This window comes from Sciurus carolinensis, chromosome 6 (assembly GCF_902686445.1).
Source record: "Sciurus carolinensis chromosome 6, mSciCar1.2, whole genome shotgun sequence".
Lineage (NCBI taxonomy): Eukaryota > Metazoa > Chordata > Mammalia > Rodentia > Sciuridae > Sciurus > Sciurus carolinensis.
Genome location: NC_062218.1, coordinates 80,617,789 through 80,642,447, shown reverse-complemented (window position 1 = coordinate 80,642,447; position 24,659 = coordinate 80,617,789). Strand labels below are relative to the sequence as shown.

General features: G+C 38.0%; 1 long non-coding RNA gene and 1 pseudogene across 1 annotated transcript in view; both read right to left on the bottom strand.

The window, feature by feature from the left end:
• LOC124986510 (uncharacterized) overlaps positions 1 to 24,659 on the bottom strand; it is a 209,999-nt gene that overhangs the window by 36,278 nt on the left and 149,062 nt on the right. The gene's annotated exons all lie outside the window — the stretch shown is intronic.
• On the bottom strand, positions 9,383 to 10,745 carry LOC124986509 (5' exonuclease Apollo-like; annotated as a pseudogene).

The following is a 24,659-nucleotide window of genomic DNA, read 5'->3' as shown; positions in this document are numbered from 1 at the left end:
GAAGTGAAATTTTTGACAAATGTTTTACTTGCTATTTGTTTTTTTTAATTTCTCCTTTTTTAAAAAAAAAATTTAATTTGTTCTAATTTGTTGTACATGACAGTAGAATGCATTTATACATTTTGATAGATTAAGAGAATCAAAAAGCATATATTAAGGTCTGATATCCATGTATGATGCTGGCAAGGCCAACTAGTTACAATGCACTCTAATTCAAAATTCTTTTAGAATTTTGAAATTCTTAGATTAGCTCCTCTCTGAAAGGTGCATGTTCTAAAGGCAAATTAGTGCTTCCCACCAAAGGGAAAAGAGGAAAGACTGCCCAAAATATTTCCTCTGACATACAAAGTTTCTTCTCTATTTACAAAATATTCTTTAAAGGGAAGATAGTTGACCTTTTACACTGTACTTGCCAGTTGCTCTGTTGAGCATATGTTGTTGGGAAAGCAAATAGTTAACAGCTAGAGGCATGGGGGGCTGGGGTTGTAGCTCAGTGGTAGAGTGCTTGCCTGTGAGCTTGCTTGTGAGGCCCTGGATTTGATCCTCAGCACCATATAAAAATGAATAAATAAAATAAAGGTATTGTATCCATCTACAACTAAAAAAAAAAAAAAAAAAAAAAAAAAAAGTTTAAAAAAAAAACTAGAGATGTGGACTCTCTGGTAGGTGAGACAGTACTGTCTTTCCTGGTATTCCTGGGAAGCGTATTTTCTCTCTCTTTACCTCCTAGGGGTAGTTCTGCATATGTGACTGCCAGATGTGTGGTTCTTTCTCCCAATCAGACAGAGTTTCTTGAAAGCTGAACTGACAGCTAGTCTGTCTCTCCTGGGAGCCCTCACAAGCCTTGGTGCATTGCTCCCTGCCTCAAGGACTCCATCCCCTGGTAGAGACTGATTGCCAACTGGAAACCCATCAGGACCTGGGAAAGTGCCACCTGCACAGATGCAGACTGAGGTCACTGTCTATCCATGATATAAGTTTTAAATAGATGAGTCCACATTCCAGCAGAGCCTCTCTCCAGGCATTTACCAGGCCACTAATTCTTTTGCTCTTTTGATTTCCTTTTTCAGTGTGTCAGTGCAAGAAGTTACACCTGCCTCTCCCAACAAAGTTGTTGACATTTTACTGCTCATTATTTTGGAGGGCATGTCTCCAACAAGTAGTCTTCTCTAAGCCTAACACATAAACAGGACCCTAGAACACATGAAGAAGTCATCCATCCCTCCCTCCTGGAAGCTCTGTGTTTCTTTACCTGCTGTCCCTACCATTTGTAAAAGGTAGTCAGTACCTTAAGAGAGGCTGCCAGGGTCATAGCAATACTCAGAAAAAAAATATTATCTGGGACCATCAGGAGCTTGGAGCTGACAGCAGAAGCTTCCTTGTTCTTTATAGTCTTTAGATATTATCTTTTATCAAAGTGCTCCTCCCCCACAATGTTAATCAATTAAATCTTATGCTTCAGTGAAGGAGGTATTTAACCTGTTTATAAGATATAGCATTTAACTCAGCTATTTGCAAAAAGTCAAAGATTGGAAACATCCTTGGATGAAGCTAATCAAATAGTTATTGGATATAGTAGTTCAAATCCTCATAAACCTCATAAACAATGCTGTTCCCTCTGCCTGTGCCCTGGAGATGCCCCTTTCCCGTACCTCACCAAACACAGCACAGCTAGCTCCTGCTTATTCATTGGTCAAATATTATTTCCCTGTGACCCTATCTGAATAGACTCCCTGCCATTCTTTAAGAGCACAGTTTTATAATTCTATATATGATTTATTAATCATATTATGCTAGCAAAGAAACCAGGGTTAGTATGGCACAAACAGAAAGGAATTTGTCCTTTCTGTCCTCTGCCCCATTGAATCTGCCACTTGCGAATTCTCTTCCCAGTCTTCAGATGAAAGTCTTCCACCAGTCCCTCAGCTGTCCCAGTCACTTTCAGGTCATGAACATTAGTCCTTTTCCTTGGATGAAATCTGAAAGCTCGTTTGGAAGGCACTCTTGTCAGCTTTTTCCTCCCATTTTTCAGCCATGGAAGCGGGCCCCTTCAGCAAGCATTTAGCGCAGAGGGAAGATAGATCTAACCTGCAGCAAATAGCTGTAGTCTGAGGTGGGTGCCTCTGCACCCGGTGGGAACAAATGAACCTTCCAGGACTGCTCCTCGTGGGGTTTTTGGAGCCACCACCTCCATGACAGCAGATCCCTTATCTATAGCTGCCTTGCCAGGCCACAATCTTTCTGGTTGGCTCTTAAAGAATTTTCCCACCTTCCCACTTGCCACTCCATTCCAGGGGCCCACCTCTTCCAGAGTCACCTCACTCCTCCACACATTCCTCCCCACCTAGTTGCTTCCAAGTTGAACTTGTCTGCCTCCTCTTGGAGTCAATTCTTGCCAATCAACTTTGAAGGTGCTGGGCATTCTCAAAGCAGCACGTCTTCTCTTTGAACCCTTGTCTCTGTCTTGGATACCTAGCATATGGTCCCCAGCCCCCGAAACTCCATGAAACCCAGGACAGTGCTCTCTTTGTGTAGTTGCTTAGAAGCCTCCTCTCTACTAGTTTGAGGGAGGGGGACACACAGCCCCTCAATGCTGTGAGGGACCACACAGCACAGTGACAATTCTCAAGAAATCCTCCTTACCAGTGCTTGAAACTCTGAGAACACCCAGCCTTCTCTTTAATGCCCTCAAGGCAGATGATGGGTTCAGACTGGCAGAACTAGTTCTGAGGTACCCTTTCTGAAAATCCTGTAGAGGCAGTCAATTGGCACCTCAATTTAGAAAGCCAAGGAACTCGACACCTACTGCTTTGTTCTTTGGTGCCTCAGCCGAAACTGAGACAGAAAGATCCTGTTACTCTAGTTTGTGGTCAATCTCCCCTATTAAACCATAAACCTCAGGAGGTAGGGACCTTGGTTCTTTTATTCACCAATGTATTAGCAGAGCCTAGCAAAAAGGCCTACATAGAATGCCAGTGGGCACTTATATTTCAAGAAATATATAATAGAATGATGTTGGTAATCAAACCACCATTTTACTGAAGAAAATAAAAGATGAAATTTTCATAGTTATGAATAAAATATCTAATCTCGAAATAAAGTACTTTGTGATTTCTTCTCTTTAAAAACAACCTGAAAGATCTAGGTCTAAATCTTAGAGCTAAAGTTTTTATTTAAAGCCCCAAAATGCCTGGGGCACACACAGACAGCAAATGCTTACACAAGAGTTAACAGATTGGATGCTGGCTGATGATGCTAATATCAATTCTTTGTCTAGACATGCAATGCCGGTTCTGCTGACACATTCTCTTAGACAGTTTTTGCAGGATGTGAAACTGGCCTCTGGGTCAGTGATATTCAGAAATAAACCTGGACCTCTGTGGAGAAAAAGTCCAGCTCCCAGACTTTGCCCTTGGTGAGCCTCATCATCAGACTTCCTTCCATAAGGACAGACTTGGAGAAATAGGGAGGCACCATCACATGCCAATGAAGCTGATGCCATGTTCATCTCATTTGGCAAGAGTGGGAAGAGAGAAATGAGCTGAAAAAGCAAATTCCCCAGACTCATTCCATGAGAAACTGACCAAGTGCATAAGGATGGGGTAGATGCAGGAACTGTTAGCAAAATAGCCTGGTAAACATCCTCCCCATGCAAAATTTCTTCTGTTCATCAATAAGATGCTGTGGGGTAGGAGGAGATGGGTTAGAGTTCAGCCTCCAGCCTTGGGAAGAGTGGGAAGCAGGGTCATGGAGAGAGCCTTGCCCTACAAGTTTGTGCCTGCTCTGTACACCCAGCCTTCTTACAGAGAAACCTTATTCCGCAGTTCTTCTCTGTGCTCCCCAGCAGAGCTGATGACAGAGAGAAGATTCCATATGCTAAGTCAGAGACACAGAAATGTCTCTCATAACAATTTCCACTTAGATGTAAATCTCCAAAATCATGCAAATTTGGGTTGAGTGAAAATTCATCTAAAAAGGATCCTTACAGACACAAATACAAAAAGTTTGGAAACTTTACAATAGAAATTTGGACCACTGGGAATATCTACTCTGATTCCTCACACTTTACGAGGAGACACTGAGGTTCTTGAGAGGTTACATGACATGTCCGAGGTCACACAGCTCTCACTGGAGAATGCTACTTCCAACTCTATCTTCTTGCTCTTTCCACTATATCATGCAGCCTTCTGTGGATATTCAAGCATTTCTTCACCCAGCCCAGGAAACGCATTGCAGCCATGATGTCAAAATGGACCAGATGACTTGATTTAAATAGTCTCCAGTTTTTATAACTGCATGTCATTCTATTGTTCTAGCAAATATTAAACTAAAAGCATTCTTGCCTCCAGAAATTTACCTTTGGAGTTACATAAGGCAACTTTGGTCTAAGCATATAAACTGCAGTTTAATCCTAACTCTGCCCCTGACTCACCAGGACGTGCTGGGCTAGTCATGAAATTATCTCAGTTTCTTCATCTGTTCAGTGGGAAGAGTAATGCTGATCTGTCACTTACTTATTTATTTAAAGAAACTGCCTGTCTGGTAACTACTAAATATTTGAAGGATAAATCCTATGAATATTCTAAGTGTAAACTGAGACCATGTAACTCAGGCAGCAAAACATAACTCAGAAGCTTTCTAATAATTGTGATAAATAGTATATTAGTTTAGCAAAGTCAGGTGGCTGCTACCAGTCGAGCATGTTTCTACAGAAAACCTCTCATCATTATATTGTTTCAACATATCAGAGGTGTTGATTAAACCTGCAGAATTCAAGAATAAAATTGAAATGGAAATTTGACTCAAAGTTGATGCAACTGGGTGTATACCATGTTCCTGAGGTTTTACCTGCCAAACAACGTCATCTCATGAGCAGAGGAAAACCAAGAACTGATTTCCCATGACTGAAGTATCTCTATTGGCCAGTAACAGTATCAATTTTAATGAAGACCCCACAACAAGAATTCCTAACAAAGGCAGGCAGCAGCAATAAAAAGAAATTCAATGAATTAAACCAAAGTCATGTTTTGTTCCTCACTGATAACTTTTTGTACTGCATATTCTAATACTGAGCTAACAGTGGAATGTATGTGCATGGGATGAAAATGAATTTCATTCTTTTGTTTTCAAAAACACCCACAAGATGGTTTTAAAGTCCTGATAATGCCCTGTCGCCCATTGTCACAGGCTGTCTAGACTCTGGCAGTCTAAGTAATTACTTTGACAATTACATTATGTGGTTGGAAAAATCAGAAAAGAGAAAGAGATGGTGCCTTATTAACCACTATTTAACAGAGCAACTACTAAGACCTGATAACAAGGTCTTACCAAATTATTTGTGTCAGGGGGAAAACATGGCAGATTTCCCACAGTGATGTCATTAGACACTCAGTATAATGAAAATAGGAATAAAATCATAAATTACTCATAGAAGATAATATCTTTAAATAATAATAATATTAGAATAATTATAAGCACAGGTGTGCATATAGTTCTGAGGGCTTATGAAATCCATTCTACTTCCAGCTATGCCTAATCACAGAACATATGGTACTAATGATAAATAGGTGTTAAGGTAGACAGAGTTAGGGCTACTAACTATCCATATGCTCCCCTGCATTTCCTAGCATCCTTTACTATGATTGGAGTCATGTGACTGGTTCTGACTAACAGATTCTGAGCCAATGTAATGTGTGTCACTTCCAGACTGAGGCAGTTAAGACCTGGTATGCCTGTCTCATCTCTCTCTTCTCTTTTCTTCTCCTGCCTTGGTAATATTGAAGACTACATGTTCCAGATGATATGGTGCCATAGAGCTACCTTGACCTTCACATAAGTAAGGAGAAACCTTTGCTGTATTAAGCTAAAGATACCTCAGGGGTTGATGATGTGGTTCAGGGTTAATTACCCTGACAAACATAAGAGCCCTATGTTAATACATTTGCTGTAGCCTGAAACTTACATTTAAACTACTAATACTAGGCTTTTCAAAATACCATTGAAGAAAGAATTATATTTCCCTCTTTTTTTTTTCTTTTTTTCTCTCTTTGCTGTTTCTGGTCTTACACATTCTAAAGTAGTAATGGTCAAAGTGTGGTTCCTAAGAACAGGAGCATTCACATCATCTTTAGATTTGATAGAAATATAAACTCCCAGGCCTTACCTGAGGGTTACTGAGTCAGAAGCACTGAGAGCAGGTCCCCGAAATCTATACTTTAGCAAGTCCTCCTAATAATTCTGATGAAGACTCAAGTTTGAGAATAAGTGGACTAAGGTGACCTTTCCTTGAGCCCAACTTCATGTGATCATCATGCAGCACATTCCCTTTTATATATCACAGGCACTCAAGAGAGACCTTGTGCTAAAATTTCTGTTCTTGTCATGTCCCTTTCTTTTTTCAAACATTAGCTTTGATACTAATTAATTACATCTAGGTTTACTATAATAGATTTAAAAAAAAAAACACAAATTCTGTCACTGTCCCAACTTGGGAAGTGGAGTCTATTGCTCTACTCCCTGTAACTTCCTGGACCTATAGAATATGGCAGAAGGGAAGTGGTGCCAGTTCTAGACCTAGTCTTTAAGAAAGCTGGAGGCTTTTACATGTTGCTTTTGGAAATCCAGTCACCCTGACGTGAGGAAATCTCAGCAACCACATGAGGAACACAGGAGGCTACTGAGAGAATCATGGAATCCATTTGACAGCTCTAGCTAAGCCACCAGCTGACAGCAGCATCAACTGTCCACTGTCTAAATGTGCCATCTTGGACAACTCTAGCCCATATGAACTCCAAGGTAGCTGCAGCCACAGATGACTTTATGTGAAGCAGAGTCACCCAGCTGAACCCAGTCAGTCCAGAGAATTAGAAGATGGCTATTGTTTTAAGCCACCAAGTTTGAAGGGTAAAGGAAAGATAAACAGTAAGAAAGAATCAAAACATTTGCTTTCATTGCTTTTGAAAAGTACTATCAAAGTCAAATTTTAGTAAGTTCTAATTATCCAAAACTCCTCTTTGTCTCAAACTGATTTCTCCTGTATCTTAAGAAGGCATATTCCTAATATTTACTTCCTTTGACCTAGAGACACCAATAACTGTTAAGTTGCTTCTCCACCCTCAACTCTGGGAATTTGTAATAATTTCCCTACTAATCACTCCTTTGGTTTCAAATGATCACCCAAGCTCATTGTCTCTCACAACAAGTGTAAAAGAGAAAGAAAAAGAAATTGAAGCAAGAAGTACATAACCTCATCAGAGGATTTCAATAGAGTTTAGTTGGGAGAGGAGTCAGACTCTTCAACCTAAATAAAAATTTTCCTCTCCATACCTTTCCCCAATGGCAATAACCAAACAAGATTAGGAACACCATTATTAAAAATCCAAAAGAACTGAATCAGCATACTATAGCAATGCCTGCATTCCAATTTTTACAGCAGTGCAATTCATAATATCCAAGTTATGGAACCAGTCTAGGTGCTCATCAACAGATGAATGGATAAAGAAAATGTGGTACATATATACAATGGAGTTCTACTTATCCATGAAGAAGAATAAAAATATATCATTTGCTGGTAAATGAATAAAAATGGAGCATATCAGGTTTACTGAATTAAGCCAAACTCTGAAAGTTAAGGTTTAAATATTTTCTCTCATATGCAGAAGCTAGAGATAAATAAAAACAGGGAGGGGGGAATATCATGAAAATAGAAAGGAGAACAGTAGAGTAGAGGAAGGGAATCAAGGGGGGAAAAGGAGAAGAGAGACAAAGGAGGAACTGCAGGATGCAATTGACCTAATTATGCTATGTGCATATAAATATATCACAGAAATTTCCACTTTTATGTATAATTATTTTGCACTAACAAAGGTATAATAAAAAAGAAAATGTAAAGCTGCAAAGGCATTATTCTAGTTTTGAATTACTTTTTGTAAAACAGACACTTGTAAAATAGAGATAAACTCATAATGTGGCTATATCTATTAGTTGACTAAAGACAACTTAAGCATGTTGACCTTCCATAGGTATTCAAAGAATTTAGGACTCTATTATTTAAAGTTAAGAGCCAAAAGCTAAAAATTTAAAAATATAAATACATGTCCAGAGGCTACAACCAGCAAAGAACCAATCCTACAAAGAACCTATACCCCCAAAAACTGATACTGGGAAGGAAGATTTTAGAGGGTGTGGTATATATTTTTATCTATCTCCAGAATCTAATATGGTGTTTGGGGTATAAAAAGTGTTCAGTATATATTTACAAATAAATGAAAAAATGAGGGTCGTGACAAAGAAGCAAAGAAGCCAAAGTGAAAATGAAGGAAAGATAAGGAAGAGTTTCAAATATAAATGCCTCCAAGAGTAGGCATCATCCAACATTTCCAAGGTGCTTTCTCAAGGAAAGTGTTCTGATACGTAAGTAACTAGGGTATGAGCCTTGGTGAGCAGATGGAAGAGCTACAGCTAAACAGGCCCTACAGTTTTGCACTCCCAGAGGAAGGCAAACCTTCAAGGAGAAGAAGCAAGCTTCAGGTCCTTAGAAGGCCCTAAAAGAGGAAGGCCTCATGCTCCTTCCTGGAGTCCTTCATATCTTTAAAAGAATGGAGTCAGTAGACCAATCATAACAAAAGGGATCATCAGGTATTAAGAAAGAGTCATATGTACAGAACCCCACTCTCAACCTGAATTTTTTTTTTTTTTTTTTTGCGGTGCTGGGGATTTGAACCCAGGGCCTTGTGCTTGCGAGGCAAGCACTCTACCAGCTGAGCTATATCCCCAGTTCTCAATCTGAATTTTTTTTTATTTTATTTTTACAGACTGCATTTTGAATTTTTAATACCCAAAGTATCTTTTTCTTTTTCCTTTTTTTTTTTTTTTTTTTTTGCTACAGGACTATTAAGAACATTTAATGTGCTCATGCACACTCTGAAAGCTTCATAACGAAAAGTGTTTCTTAAACATAATGAACTATAAAACTAAGGACTCCAATGAACAAGCTCTGGGAAGTGCTGCTCCAGGGTGAGCCCACAGGATCCTGAAAAGAGAAGTAAGATCCCAAACTAGCTCTCACTACTAGTCTTCAGCTACTAACTTCAAAACTGCAGTGCTATATCAAACAAGGTTGTCATTCTGCATTTTCTCCTGTCTCTACTTCGGTGAGGGTTGATGGTATTTTTCCACTTGCTGGTCAAAGCTTCTGGAAGAGAACCCCGCCTGGAAAAAGTTCACTGGAGTCAGACAGTACTTTAGCACCAAGCTCCTGATCTCAGTAACTAGAAGAGGGGCAACCTTGCTGCTGTGAGATGGGGGAGAATCATGGCTTATCCAGGCTCTCTTGCTCCCTGTGGCTGCCGGGCCATCATTGTCTCCGGGTATCAAGGGTGGTTCTAAGTCAATTTCCTCCCTGGGTTTTAAAGAGGTAAACTTCTCATCTGGAGGCTTTAACTGCACTGAAAATCCCAAGGGGGGCAGTCAACACAGTCACCATCTTCTGGGATTCACAGAAAGGACTGCCTCATCCCATTCTTTACCGTAGAGGTCTGGAAACAGCTGCTTCTTAATCCTCAAAGGAGGAGAGGAATACTGTTTCTCAAGGTCCCTTGGCCAGGGAGAAAAGTTTTCTTTCTTGGTCTTCTTGGAGTCTCTGTCAGCTTGAGATTGATCAGCGTTTTCCTTAGGGGACTCAAACACAACACCCTGGATTCTCAACCTCTTTAGCCTCCTTTCTAACAGCCAGAGAAAGCTCGGTTTTCTAGAAGAGGAACTCGTGTATTGCTGCACAGAGTCTGGAATCAGGGCATAGAGAGCCTGGGGCTCAGGCTGTCTTGAAAGTAGTCTCCACAGGGCCATCGACTGACAATGGGCACCACCTGACAAGGCTTCAGTGCGGCAACAAATGCACGAAGCTCAGAGTAGGAGGAAAGGTCAGAGTAAGGAACAATAAGGATATCACGGTAGGAAATGTGAATTTTTCAGCTTTGTAAGAAGAATAGCTAGGCTAGGGTTGTACTGTTTCCAATGCAGCATGGCGGAATGGCAGATCTCTGTGTAGTCCACAGCATGGATGCAGTCAGCCTTCTCTTCCACTGTGAACACATCTGCCAGGTTCAGCAGCTGTACCAACTCCAGACGCCAGGGACTCAATACCACCCAGGTCCGAAACTCTAGGGCCAGTTGCTCCAGCAATGATTCTTCCTTTAGGTTATAGAGTCCAATTTTATGTTCTGTTGTGGGTACTTTTGAATGAGCTGGAAGATCTGTTGGGCAGTTTCTTGTTGAGAAGGAAGAACCAATGCTGGGTTGCAATTGGTGTTGTCTAGGTATAAAATATGGATCTGTTTCCCCAATGTCAGGGTCAACTCCTTCAGCATAGATGATGAATATCCAAAATCACCTGTATAAAGGATGGTTCCAAAGTATCCTTCAAAGAGAAACATGAAGGAGCCAGGGCAATGATCGGCATCAATGAGGGTTACAGTCATGGTCTCTCATCCAATTTCATCTAGAGGCAATACATGGCTCTCATCAAATTCCAAGGTTCGGTTCCACTGCTTAGACACCTGTAGGTGACGGTGCAAGAGGTGGGCGGTGATGGGCCAGCAGTAGAGGGGCCAGGCCCAAGTGCTAGCTAGGCCTACGGTGTGGTTCAAGTGCATGTGGGACAAGAAGAAGAGCTGAGCACAAATAGCCTGGCGCAGGCTCCAATAGTCCACAGCAATGGGCATATGGGGAATCAGGACCCCACACATGGTGGAGGAGATATGGGCTCTATCGGAGCAGGGCTCCTGCGTGAGGATTCCACAATGGCGCCCTGGTAGAAGACTTCGGCCAAGTACAAGGCCAGAGGCCCTAAGGAAAAGTCAATCCAGCAGAGGAGAAAGTTACTAGAATGAGTACAAAGGAGAAAATAATCGTGTTCGCAGGAGTCAGGGTGGGAACCCACATCACATAAGTTGGTCTCCTGAGTGCCTCTCCCACCCATGCCCAAAATATCTTGATGATACCTTTTAAATATTAAAATTTCCACCAAAAGGGACAAATTTTTATTTAGGTCAGCAGTTATCTGCTCACAGGTATAGTTGATGTTTGCTGATCACTAAGACACCTAATATGTTTTATTGTTTCAATTTCCTTTCATTATTGAATTTAATATACTTACTGAATGTAAGTATATTATTTAAGTCTTTGATCATTTCCTTGATGAAATCCTCAGGGCCATCCTACCAAACATATGTAATGATAAATACTCCCACCACCACCAATATCTGATGACCTAATTGCTTTTCATAATTTAGTAATGCTTTCTGAAATACAAACATATAAAAATACACCACAGTTAATGGGTAGATTCAGCCATTCAATAATTATGCAGTTGGAGACCAGGTATTCCCCTGCTCTAGGTGCAGGGGAGGATGAAAAAGTTGCAGCCTGCCCTCAAGGGACTCAGTTTAAGGATAGTCCACATGAAAATTAAAAATGCAATTTGGGGATCACAGTTTCTATAGGAATAGAAAACCAGTAGAATGAATTAGATATAACTTTCCTATGTTCGTATATTAATACATCACCTTTGAAACTATACATCACATGCAACCATAGGAATGGGATCCTAATTGGAGTAAGTTATACTCTATATATGTATAATATGTCAAAATACACTCTGGTGTCATGTATATCTAAAAAAGAACAAATAAATAAATAAATAAATAAGTTAAGTGATATCAAGAAAGCAAGTCCAACTGGGTCAGGGATTAGAGAGGAGAATGTTTGAAAAATGTTTCACATAGAAGGATAGTTCAGACACTTATTAAAAACATATACCTGTGAGGAACTAGCGCCCCTCCACCCCACCAAAAGTGTGGTCAGTTAACACAGTGAGCCCATTTCACAAGTCAGGTGATAAAGACTGTGAGTGTTGCTGCTTATTTAAGAAAGACCATGCATGTGTTTGAGTTACATGGGGATAAATATTGAGTCACTCTGTTATTACATTATCTTATAAAAATTGTCTATATACACTTCTAATTATGTCTTACTGTACTCATTGAAATGTGTTATTTTCTTTTACAGCAGTTTGCCTTTAAGTTGTTACAATGTCGTTGTTTTGAAGGTGGGGGAAATAAAACCATTATCCCTCATTGAAATTAGACACTGCATGTTGACTGATATTCTCAAGAATCTGGTAAGTGAGAAGCACTAGTGAGTCAAACTTCAGGGTCTGTACCTAATCTCCTGAATCATAAGCCTCTTTTTTGAATGTCTGACTGGACAAGATTAGGTAATAATGCAATAACTAGCAAACACCAAAAGCCAATTAGTAAATGCCTTATAAAGGTGTTTCAGATGTGCTTTATTTTGAAAGAGGGATGGAAAGTTGCCAAGTCTCACACAAACCATGTTTATTTCCATACTTGAGCTAAATGATACTAAAACTTCTTAGGTAACTTTTAAATATTTTCCCACTACACCTCCCCCACATCTCTTCCCAAAATGCTGTTGAAAGCTCACTTAGGACTTCAGAAGAAGAACACATAGTCAATGACAAGTAAAAACAGGAAGTGCCAACCTAGTATAATTTAACTTTACAGGTTTCGAAGTCTGATAAGAACCTCAAATTCCCACACTCTGCTCAGAGGAAAATGCTATCTCCTTGCTTAATCTATTTTATGCTGTATCTAGAAAACAGAGTAAAATGATCTGGCAATTTTATGCCCAATTTAGTCAATGTAAACAATAAAAACTGCACAAATTCAAGTTAAAAACAGAATATGATATAGACAATTGGGGTATCCCAATTGACCAAGTTAATGAGATTAAATAACTCAAATTCAGCTTCACAAACTCAGAAGAGCAAAGAAGAAAATAAGCAATAACAATTTTGAATAGAAATTTCAATAGCAGACTATACATAGCAATAGACCATGTAGACTTCAGTAAGATCAAAAATGCTTAAGAACATTTGGTTTAGGCAGACAGGGATGTAGTGTGGGCGTTTGCTTTTGCTTCTTTGGTTATACCCTCCTACCAGAGAATTGATAAAGAGCAGTGCTTTTTCTCATCCTGATTTTTCAAATCAACTTTTCCTGGAGGAAAGAATGAATTTTCTGTGGGTGGCCACAAAAAGGGCCACTAATGTAGACTATGTTGCTTATCATTCGAATAGAAAATGAATCTAATAAGAGAACACCAACCATTTCTGTTCAGCAATGGGGGTTTAGTGATGTCAGGTCTTCGACCTTGTCAAGGGAAGCCAGAAATTCAGACTTTTGTTGCAAACTCCCCTGGCTTAATTTAACATCAAGAAACTAGACAAACAGGTTCATACATTTAAGTTGGCCCACTGTTCATTGTATATATATTTATATTATGTCTTATACAGACAGGAATTTTCATTTGCAGAATCATTAATACACCGAATGTGTATTTTTTTTACCAATTATTATATATTTATGATAATCCCTGTATTGGTTTAATTCTACACATTTTAAGTTTTCTTGAGTCAACTGGTTATAGCCCCACTATACATTAATCAAAGAGGATCCAGCTCTGAATAAGCTAACATTTGTAACATCAAAGAAATACCATCTAATGGTGGATGAAAGCCAGAAGATAAGTGAGGTACACTATAATAGAGGAGTGTATTCAGGATCAAAAAGAGGTGAATTTATGGGGATAATGATGGCAGATGAGGTTGTAAAGCCAGATAGCAAAGGCCTTATTTGCCATAGTAACATGGATATCAGCAGCTAGCAGCTACTGAACACATAAAATGCACCACGTGTAGAGTTTGCACTGTACATTGCCCAATTTAACTTTCATGCCAATTCTTATGAGGGACTATCATTCTCTTCATCTTACAGATGAGGAAACTGAAACTTAGGTCAAGAAAATTTCCAAGGCCATGGCTGTGAATGACAGTCAGAATCTGGGCTCACAACATGTGTCTGACTCCAAAACCTGTACTTTTAGCCACTATGAGATTGCTAAGGAATTTGGACTTTAGCCTGAAAGTAATGAAAAACAAATGAAGAATCTTAGACCCACATTATTCTATTCTGTTCACACATCATGCTGTGATCTAAATAATGGAAAGTATGATTACTGTTTTATAACTGGAGAAACCAGGAAAAGTTAGGCAATTTAAGGCAAGGGAAACAATGGGCTTCTAGCACCCAAATAGCTCAAACTCTAGCCCAAGACTCGTGCTGGTTTTACATGGTCGGCACACATTACTTTCTGAATACTTGGTGTGCTTTCAACAATCATATTGCTTCAAATTCAGAAATTCCAAGAGTACATTTCCAATTAAATCCTCCTCCCAGCAGAACCTTAGCTATTTCTAGCCAAGTAACTCCTAATTTGTGATGTCAATCTGAGAAATACAGAATATCTACTGGGACAAAGAAGTATAGCCATCATCAATTTCTTCCCCAAAACTAACTGTACATGCTGAACTACAAACCCTATTTGAATGTCAATTATGAAATAATAATTCTCTTTTATGTACTAATAACTCTTTAATAACATTCCTTACATTGACTTACAATTGCTGTAAATCATTTAAGCAAATTTCTAACTTATAACCACATTTATTTATAGCTGATGAAAGTTTACATACTCTACCTCAAGTTTTCCTGCAACAAACATTTAATGCCACTTACATTGTTCAGGTCAAGACTAATAATTAGAAGGGAATTACTTCTTTATAAGTTATTTAATATAGCCAAATCTAGAGTATAACAAAGATAGTTTTCTACACACAGAGGAAAAGAGTTCCATAAATGAAGCTATGTTCTGATTGCTTTTGTTATGCCACAAAGCTGGACTGTGTCGCCTTAATGCCTTCCAGAATAAAAAACAAAAGAAGTAACTTTCACCATAAAATATAAAGATAGCAGCAACCACTTGTTGAACACTAAAGTTTATGTCACAAGGACCCTCTGAGGAGGTTTTATATCCAAACTTTTTCATAGGAAGAAACTGAAGCTCAGAGAAATTAATTTTTTTCCAAGATCATAAAACTAGTAAACAGAGATCTATGAATCAAACTCAGAAAAATTTGATCCCGCATTCATATGACACTAAATCCTAAGATAGTAAGAATCTTAGGAATAGGTGAGAAAAATAAAAGAATAGAAATGAGACAAAGAATCTGGAAGTCTGAGACTTAATATAGAAAGATCTTGGGGAATGGATGTCTTTAAAATACAAGCATAAAATGCGAATAAGAAAAGAAATAGAATGAAATATAACAAACATTACAGAATAGAGATAATACTTGTAAAATATATGGCAAACAATAAACTGGGAATAGAGGGAACTTCCTCAAATTGATAAAGAACATCAAAAGACCCACAATGTTTGCATACAGGTGAGAACCTGGATGCTTTCCCTCTAAGATCAGGAACAAGACAAGGTGCCCCTCTTGTCACTTCTACTGACCATTGTACTAGGCGTTCTAATTGGCATTATAAGACAGGCAGAGGAAAGAAGAGATAAATGGTTGAAAAGGATGAAGTAAAACTCTCATTTTTGCAGATGGCATCATTTTCTACATAAGAAATAAAAACAAAAACAAAAACTCTTAGGACTGCTAACCAAGTATGCCAAGGTCACAATATACCAGTTGATATACAAGAGTTAATTGCTTTTCTGTATACCAGGAATAAACAATTATAATTTGAAACTTAAAAAACAATTCCTTTTATAATAGTGTCAAAAATTCTTGTGTATGTGTATGTGTATACATGTATGTATACATACTACATATATATGGACCATATGTGGGAAAACATAAAGCTTTAATGAAAGAAAGAAAAAACATTTAAATAAATGGAGAAACATTCTGTGCTCATGGACTGAAACACTCAACAGTGTCAATTTTTGCCAGGTTTGGCACACACCTGTATCCCAGAGCCCTGGGAGGCTGAGGCAGGAGGATAGCAAGTTCAAGTCCAGCCTCTACAACTTAGCAAGAATGTGTCTCAAAAAAAAAAGGCAAAGGATGTAGCTCAGTAGTAAAACACCCCTGGATTGGATCCCCAGTATCTCTCCCCCATGTAAAATGTCAGTTCTTCCCAAGATGGCTGGCCTATTACTTCAATACAATCCCAACCAAAATGTCATCGAGTTATTCCATAGAAATTAAAAGACTGACTCTAAAGTGCATATGGAAAGGTAAAAGACCCAGAACTGCCAGTAAAACACTAAAGAAAGTTGAAAGACTCACACAAAAAATTCAAGTCTTAATATAAAGCTTTAATGATCATGGCAATGTAGTATTGGCAAATAGTAGACATTGGAACAGAAAGGAGAGTGCAGCAGCAAATTCATGCAGATATAGTCATCTGATCTTTGATGAAAGAGCAAGAGCAATTCACTGAAAGAAAAAGATAGTCTTTACAATAATTAGTGCTGGAACAACTGGATGTTCAAATACAAAAAAGAAACTCCAGCTTATACTTTTCATAAAAATTAGCTCAATGCATTACAGACTTAAGTGTAAAATTCAAAACTACAAAAATTCTAGAAAAATACAGGAAAACATGTGTACTTGGTTTTAATAATTAATTATTTACAACACATAAAGAACAGAACAGAGAGATTTATAAGTTGAAATTAATTAAAAGTTAAAACTTCTCTGTGAAAAACACTGCTAAGAGAATAAAATGACAAGTCATATACTGGGGGAAAAAATTCAAAATATACAAAATACATATCCAATAAAGGACTTTTATCCAAAAAATATACAGAACACTTAAAAATCAATAGGAAAACAGATCTACTGAAGAGTAGCCAAAAGATCTAAATGGACACCTCAGAAAGATGCCACTCAGATGACAAATAAATGTATGAAAAGATTCTCAACATAATTCATCACTAGGAAATTGCAAATTAAAATGAGAAGACATCACCATGCATCTACTAAAAGTGGTTAAATTCTAAAAACTGATTATATCAACTACAGGCAAGGATGCAAAGCAACAGCTACTTTCATTCCTTGCTGGTGGATTCAACCACTTTGGAAGATATTTTGGAAGCTTTATACAAAGTTAAACATGGTCTTACCATAAGATCCAATAACTGCACTCCTAATTACATACCTAACTGAAATCTCATGTCCATTCTAAAACATGCACATGAATGTTTATAGCAGCTGTATTTATAACCACCAAAAAAGTCAAAGCAACTAAAAAAAAAAATCTTTCAATCAGTGAATAGGTAAGCAAACTGTGATATATCCATATATGGCATATTATTTAGCAAGTAAAAATATGAACTATAAGCACATGAAAATATATATATTAAGCCTATATACATTTTGCCAAGTGAAAGAAATCAGTCTAAAGAAACTACTTATTCTGCAGCTCCAATTATATCACATTTTGTAAAAGATGAAATAACTTAGGATGGTAAAAAGATCAGTGGTTATGGGGGAAGAGGAAGGAAGAGCTGAAAAGGTGAAGCACTTGGGATGTTTTAGGATACTGAAACTATTCTATAGGTTATTAAAAGGTGGATACATGACTATCAGTTTGTCAAAACATATCTTTTACAGCACCTTAGAGTGAACCTTAAGTTATAAAAAATTTAAAAACATAATTAGGAGGTCAGGAGATCTCAGAATGGAATATAGAATGTGACAAAAATAATTATATTTAAAATGTATGAAACAACTTCATAGAAGGGAGTGGGGCAAAAGATGCTGACCTAAATAACTTTAGAATCTGGAAAACTAAAGGAAAAAGTCCTCTGGTAAATACTGGACTCTTATTGCCTTCCCTGGACATATAAATGGGTTAGTAATTCTGATACCACTGAACATAATGGAACAATTAAGGAAATGAATGACAGTTGAGGGGAGCCAGGCTTCTTGCTGTAAAGGGCAGTTACAGATAAGCAAGAAGAGGAGACTAGAATTATCAAATGTGGTTATAGTCTGAATTTGGAGACATCAGTATAAATTTAGTTTCAGCATACTATAGACACAGATAGTTAAATATACAAATTTTATACATGCATTTCCTTCTTCTATAATTTGAGAGGGCTTGAAGCAATGATGTTCCCATAGCAACAAGCATATGTGTACTGTCCAGGGGTGTTTTTTTTTTTTTTTTTCCCCTAATATATTGCCCAATGAAAGGAGTCAGAGTTCCTTGGGGAAGCAGTTGATTCTGGAACTGGGGCAGTTGGTGCCTGGAGCATCTTGTAGTCCCATAAAGCAAAGAAGCATTAAGAGAGAAAGTAAAAGAAAAGAACAAAAACGAATAATGATGAGGTACATGTCAAAAGGGCACAAGAGCCCACTGAAGTGTCTTAATACTAATGGATACTCGGAAACCCTGGGCAAAAAAACAAAAGAATATCCGATTATGACCTCAAATACAGAATTAATATCCGTGAGTCCATACTGACATAAATAAGTGATAGAACAAGTACATAAGTGGGGAGAAGACACTAATCTCCCTGGCAGAAAAATTACAAATAATTCTGCACGTTCAAAAAAAGGCTGAAGTCCCCACTCTTTGTTTGAGCTACACTTCCTTCCAGAGATGATAGGATAGAAAGTAGGATGTCGGGAGAGTGACTTAGGAGAAACATCATCATCACCAACAATGATAAATTGTGTTGATAGATTGTATCTTTGACAAGATGCAATAAAAAAGGGCACATTAGCTCGGGGATCGTCCTCCCAAATACCCATCGCCCATTGTCTAATCATGAGAAAAAAAAGTCAGATGAATCCCAGTTTAGGAGCATTCTATAAAATATCAAATGAGTGCTCCACAAAACTGTCAAGATAATAAAAAACAAGGAGTGGCTGAGAAACTGTCACAGCATATAGTATTAAAGACAAATGACAATGAAATGTAATGTGATCTTCTGGGTGGTGTCATGCAGCAGAGAAAAGACATTAGAAAAAGAACAGAGAATATCTCAATAAAGCATGGGCCTTATTTAATAATAATGTATTATATTGGTTCAATAATTATGACAAATGTACTATGCTGATGTAATGTTCAAATAATAGGAGAAAAGGTATGAAGGGGGAGAGGGAAGATGGCCTCACAGGAACCCTCTGTGCAGTCTTCACAACAGCTCTGTGAATCTGAAACTGTTCTAAATTTAGAAGTTTATTTTTAAAAATTACACATATAAGATTACTAGTTCTAAAATATAAAGCACAACAAATTTAAAAAGGAAAATAAACAACTCGAAATAAGAATAGGAAAAAGCTATGAACAGAGTATAGTCACAGAAGAAGAAATCCAAATGACCATAAAAATTAACAAAGCAACCAAAAGAAGATATTGACCTTATCAGTGGACAAAGGGACATAGAAATTCAAACATGATACTGTTTTTAACCATCTACTTGGCCTACAATTAGAAGAGTAAGATATACAGCATTTACAAGGATGCGAAAAAATGGAAGCCTTTCTACATTGTTGATGGAAACATGTTAACTACATTTTGCAAAGTATAGAGCAATATTTCTTATGCTAATAAACATATACACTTTGACCTAGCAATTGTACTTTGGGGCATCTGTCCTATAGCAATAAAAGCATCACAATGAGAAGATACATGCATGTTGTGAAATAACATTTTTAGTGATGAAAACCTGGAAACAATCTCAATGTCCATCAATGAGATAATGGTTACATTATTATGCTATATACAGACCATAGAAAATTATGTAGCTGATACAAAAAGCATATTTGTATGTTAACCTGGAAGGGTACTATGATGTTATTTTAAATGGTAAAAGAAATTTGCAGAGTAATATGTAGAGTGTGGTAGTATTTTGAAAACTCTCTGTATGTGCCTCTATGTTTGCATAATTTTGGAAGCCTACACACCTGTTCAACATCAGTTTTCATAGGACAGCAGGATGCAGCTACACATTGAATCTCTTGATATTCCTTACATATGTATTGTTATGGTTTAGATCTGGAACATCCCCCAGTCTCATGTGTTCAGAGGTGGGGCTTTTGGGGAGTGATTGGATGGCGAGGGCTCTAACCTCTTCAGGGGATTAATGCTTTGTGGTTAAGTGAACTGTAGGGAGGTGGAGGAAATTGTACAAGGTGGAACCTAGCTAATGGAAATAGGCCAATAAAGCCATGCCCTGGAAGGGTTTATCTTCTCCTCTACCCCTTCTTTCTTCCCTCTTTCTTTTTCTCTCTCTCTCCCTCCCCTTCCTTCCCAGATGCCACAAGTTGAACAGTTTCCTCGGCCACACCCTTTTACCATGATTGTTTCTGCAACAGAGTCAGCCGACCATGGACTTAAATCTCTGAAGTCATGAGACAAAATAAAATTTTCCTCCTCTAAGTTATTCTTGTAGGACTTTTTGGTCACAGTGACACAGAACTGACTAATACATGTATACACAAAAATAAAATAAACTTTAAGTATGATTGTCATATGCTATATTTAAGTGTGGGATTTTCAGAAAAAAAGAATTTCAAAGCTGAAACAACTGAATTAACATGATCACCATCTAGCAGCATCACTGTAACATAGTGAGACAAAAAGATATTTTCCATGGGACCACAGTAAACTACTTACTATATCAAGAGAAAAAACACCAAGTTGTTTATTTTTGCCAGTGACTGACATGAGAGAAATGAGTCCTTCAGTCTGTATTTGGACCCATGTGAGTGAGATTGCTAATTTCCTAGAAGTTCAGAAGAGTTCAATTCAGAGCAATAGTGTTTTGGAAAATAAAATGAAGTTCTGTGTGTATACATACCAAATCATACACAGAAGAACCAAATGAAGTTCTGTGTGTATACATACCAAATCATACACAGTTCCAGAGATGTCAGCAATCATGGGAGATGTCTGAAACCAGAAGTTCAGTCAGCAAGAGTAATAGGGTACTCTAGAATAGATACAAACTTAATGGGGTCTAGAAAGAAAAAGCCAGAAAAGAAAAATTCAGCAGAATATTTAAAAACTGCTCCATTTCTTCCACATAGAGCACAGTCAAAGCTTCATTCAGCAACACAAATGAAATACGGCATCAGAAAATAATGCAATTTTTAGCATTTAGCCCTATACTCTATGACCTAAGCAGTATTAATGGATGTTTTTTGAAGGAATGGAGGGAGGAAGAAAAAGAGATAATTTGAAGTAAAGTAAGAGAGGGTTGAAACTCTTTGTAGAGAACTATCTTAAGCTAGTGAGACTAAACACATAGAACTTCTGGAGTTTTCATGGAGTGAAAATTCTTCCACTAAAGAATTTTTGTAGCCAATCTGGTTAACACAAATCTTGAAAATGGAATGAAAAGATGTCCCAGTTGTAGAAAACCTACAGAATGTGAGTTTTTTGAGCTAGCTTGAAGGATACCCAGTAGACTTTACAGTAAATTCTGTAGACATGTGGCCCAAAGAAAACATGTTTTAAAAAAATGAGCAAAAAAGAAATTTTAAATACCAAATAAGTATATCATTGCATTTCAGATAAGAACTTCAGAAATACTAAAAATACAGAAATCAAGAGTCAGGTCCCAGAGGTAGCAAAATTATAGTACTTTCTTTTGTAATAAGCTCTGTGACATAAGGGGTACACCTTAACTCCAAAGACCTCACAGAAAACAGAATATGTATGAAAAGTTTTACTTATGCCAAGGCTTTCACTGTAACAAAAAAAGAATAAAATAGAAAAAAATACACTGTGACCAGACAGAAGAAAAAGATAATATGAAGATGTGTCTATACTTGTACATATTTGAGACATTTTGGGTTTTTGTCATGGACTCCTAAAAACACTCCAAAAAAACAATTTTTCTCTAGATGTCTTAAGTCTCTTTTAATAAGGTAATTTTGAGGAAAAAAGGGATATAAGGAAGAGGCAGAATAATAGGAAAAGTACTAGGACAAGAGTTAGGAAGCATGGCTTCTGGTCTTGGCTCTGCTCTGACGCACTGTGGTCCCCTGGAATCTCCTCCACCATGTTCTATTACGTGAAAGGGATGAAGGATCCCACTCTGATGTGCATTGCTATAACTGAAATGTGTTTTGTTTTGTTTTGCTTTGAATGGACATTCACTTGTGCTTATGGTTCTGAGTTTGAGCCAATTTCCCATATTTTGCTTCTGAAAATGAGGGTATAATCAAACCTTAGCCAATTGTTTTGATTACACATTCTTGAAATATTTGAAATTTTCACCTGGAACTGCAATGGTCTAGACCAGTAGTTTATAACAAGTTTTGCAATATCCTTTTGTCAACAGCTTTGTTAAACAGAAGATTTATGTACAAAATAGAAAAGGGAAGCTGGTTTGCTAAAGACAAGAAGGGCCAGAGGATACAGAGCAAGGGGTAGAGGGACAGAGTTCTACTCACTTAATTTCTCTGATGTTTCCTCAGGGTTCTCTGAGGGTTCCTGCTGAAATCCTGAGTCTCCTTGGACTGTGAAAATGGAGGCTTGGTGACAGCTTACCACAAAGAGTAACATGTGCATACATATTTGGAAACAAAGGTTAAAGAACGCAACTCTGTTTAAAGTACAGCAAAACTTTGGTTTCTACAGTGGGGGAACTTACCTTCACTTGGTACCAACTAATCATGAACACAGATGCATGGGCACTGGGAAGACTATGACCCTCTGTTTTAAAGTGGGTTTCCAGAGGATCCAAAATATACTCATATGAATTCTTTGTTTAGAGTATAAAAAAAAGTATAAAAAGGTAAATACAAACATAAAACCAAAACTGTATCAGAATTTCAGACTCCTATGAATATGTAACTCCCCTCATAGAGTTCTTCTAAGTACTCTGACTAAAATTGATTTCAAGAAGGGAAACACAATCTCAATGTTCCTTTTCAAAGTCTGCAAGGTATGTTGATGCACGTGTTTAAAGTCACTTTACTTTGGAGGTAAATGAAAAATGGGCACAGACTTCAATGAAGGATTCATCAGGAATCCAGGCTCAACCCATCCTGTACCTCTACTGGGTGTCAGTCATGACTTCTGGGAGGACCCTAAAGATTATCCACATGCAAGCAGCCTCCAGAGGCCTATAAGAATGAGTTAATTTGTAGGAGATTTGTTGGTGTACAAAGCAGGAAAGAGCTATATGAAAGTGGAAATATGTGGTAGCAAGGCTTGTGGGATTCTCTAAAACACAGGAAAAGAGAGGTGGTAGGTCAATGATTCCCAAAGACACAGAAGGACATCTGCTATGGCTTGGTTATGGTTTGAGTGTGTCCCCCAAAGTTTCATGTTTTATAAGCTTGGTCCTCAGTGTGACTATATGGGAGGTGTTGGAACTTCCAGAGATAGTGGGAGAGCTTTAGGTCACTGGGGAAGCTGCTCTTCAGATGGAGTTAAAGTCACTCTCACGGGATTTATGATTTCTCATGAGTTGAGATGTTGTAAGAACCAACCGGTCCCTGGATTTCTGTTTGATGATAGGATCTCTTCCTCCCACATATACTCCCACCATGACCATCTACTTTGAGGCCACATGGGCAAGCAGCACACTCACCAGAGACTACACCATGCTGTTTGGACTTTCAGCCTCTAAAACTGTGAGCTAAACAAAACATTTTCTTTATAAAGGCCTGCCTTGGCTATTGCATTATAATACTTATGCAAAACTAACTATTGCAACATCTCAATATTCTTAATTTTTACCCAATCAATTTTGATGGAGTGATTGCTATATATTCCACATATTTTTCTAGGCAATAGGAATACAGCAGTGAAAAATTCATAAGTTCCTACCTCTGTAAGGAATGGAAATAGTCTACAAATAAGCTGTAGATCATAACAAGTGCTATGAAGGAAGTAAAGCAATGTGGTAAATGGGGACAACTTTGGACAGGATAAAAGGAGAAAGCCTCCACAAGAAGGGACATTGAAGATGACATGGAAAGAAGAGGAAATGGGGATGGGATGAGAAAAAGAAAGGCAGGTTAGTCCAAGAAATAGTAAGAACAAAAGCTCTAAGGCAGGAGAAATCGTAGCACCACTGAGGACAAAAGGCAGGCAGTGTACCTGGACCTATGGAGAGTGTGTGGCACAGCCAGGTTCCCTCCAGCACCACAGGGGTTTGTGTTCTGTCCTCAGAGTTACAAAAACCACTGGAGGATTTTAAACAAAGAAGAGAGTTTTATTTACTGCTTTAAAATATCATTCTGCTGTGAAAGAAAAGAATGTAGCGTGCAAGAGTTCAAAAATGGTGATTAGAAAGATTAGAATTCTCTAGCTGTTGGCCAGGAAGGAAATGGTGGTGGCTTGGGATCAGGGGTGGCAGTGAGGAGACAAGCCAATAGTTTCAAAGTTTATTTTGGAAGTAGAACTACAGAATTGCTCATGGGTTGGTTATGGGAGGTAAGTGAAAAGGTTAAAGCAAGAATGACTCCTAGATTTTGGCTTCGGTAATTATAAGTCTGGTGGTGGTTGGAGCAGGAAGTTGGCACAGTCCTTGGGGAATAACTCAAGATGCTGACTAATGTTATCCAGACATCGGCTGGAGGCTATCTAATCTTGAGAACCTAGGAAGGCTACCCTTGAACCTCTATAGTTTAATTCTCTATAAGAGAACTAGATCTTCCCAGGACTTCTCTTTTCTTCCAAAGGTTGAGGATCTCATCATTATCCTGTTTCTGTCTTCTGTATCCTTCCTTCTTCCATTCACCCCAT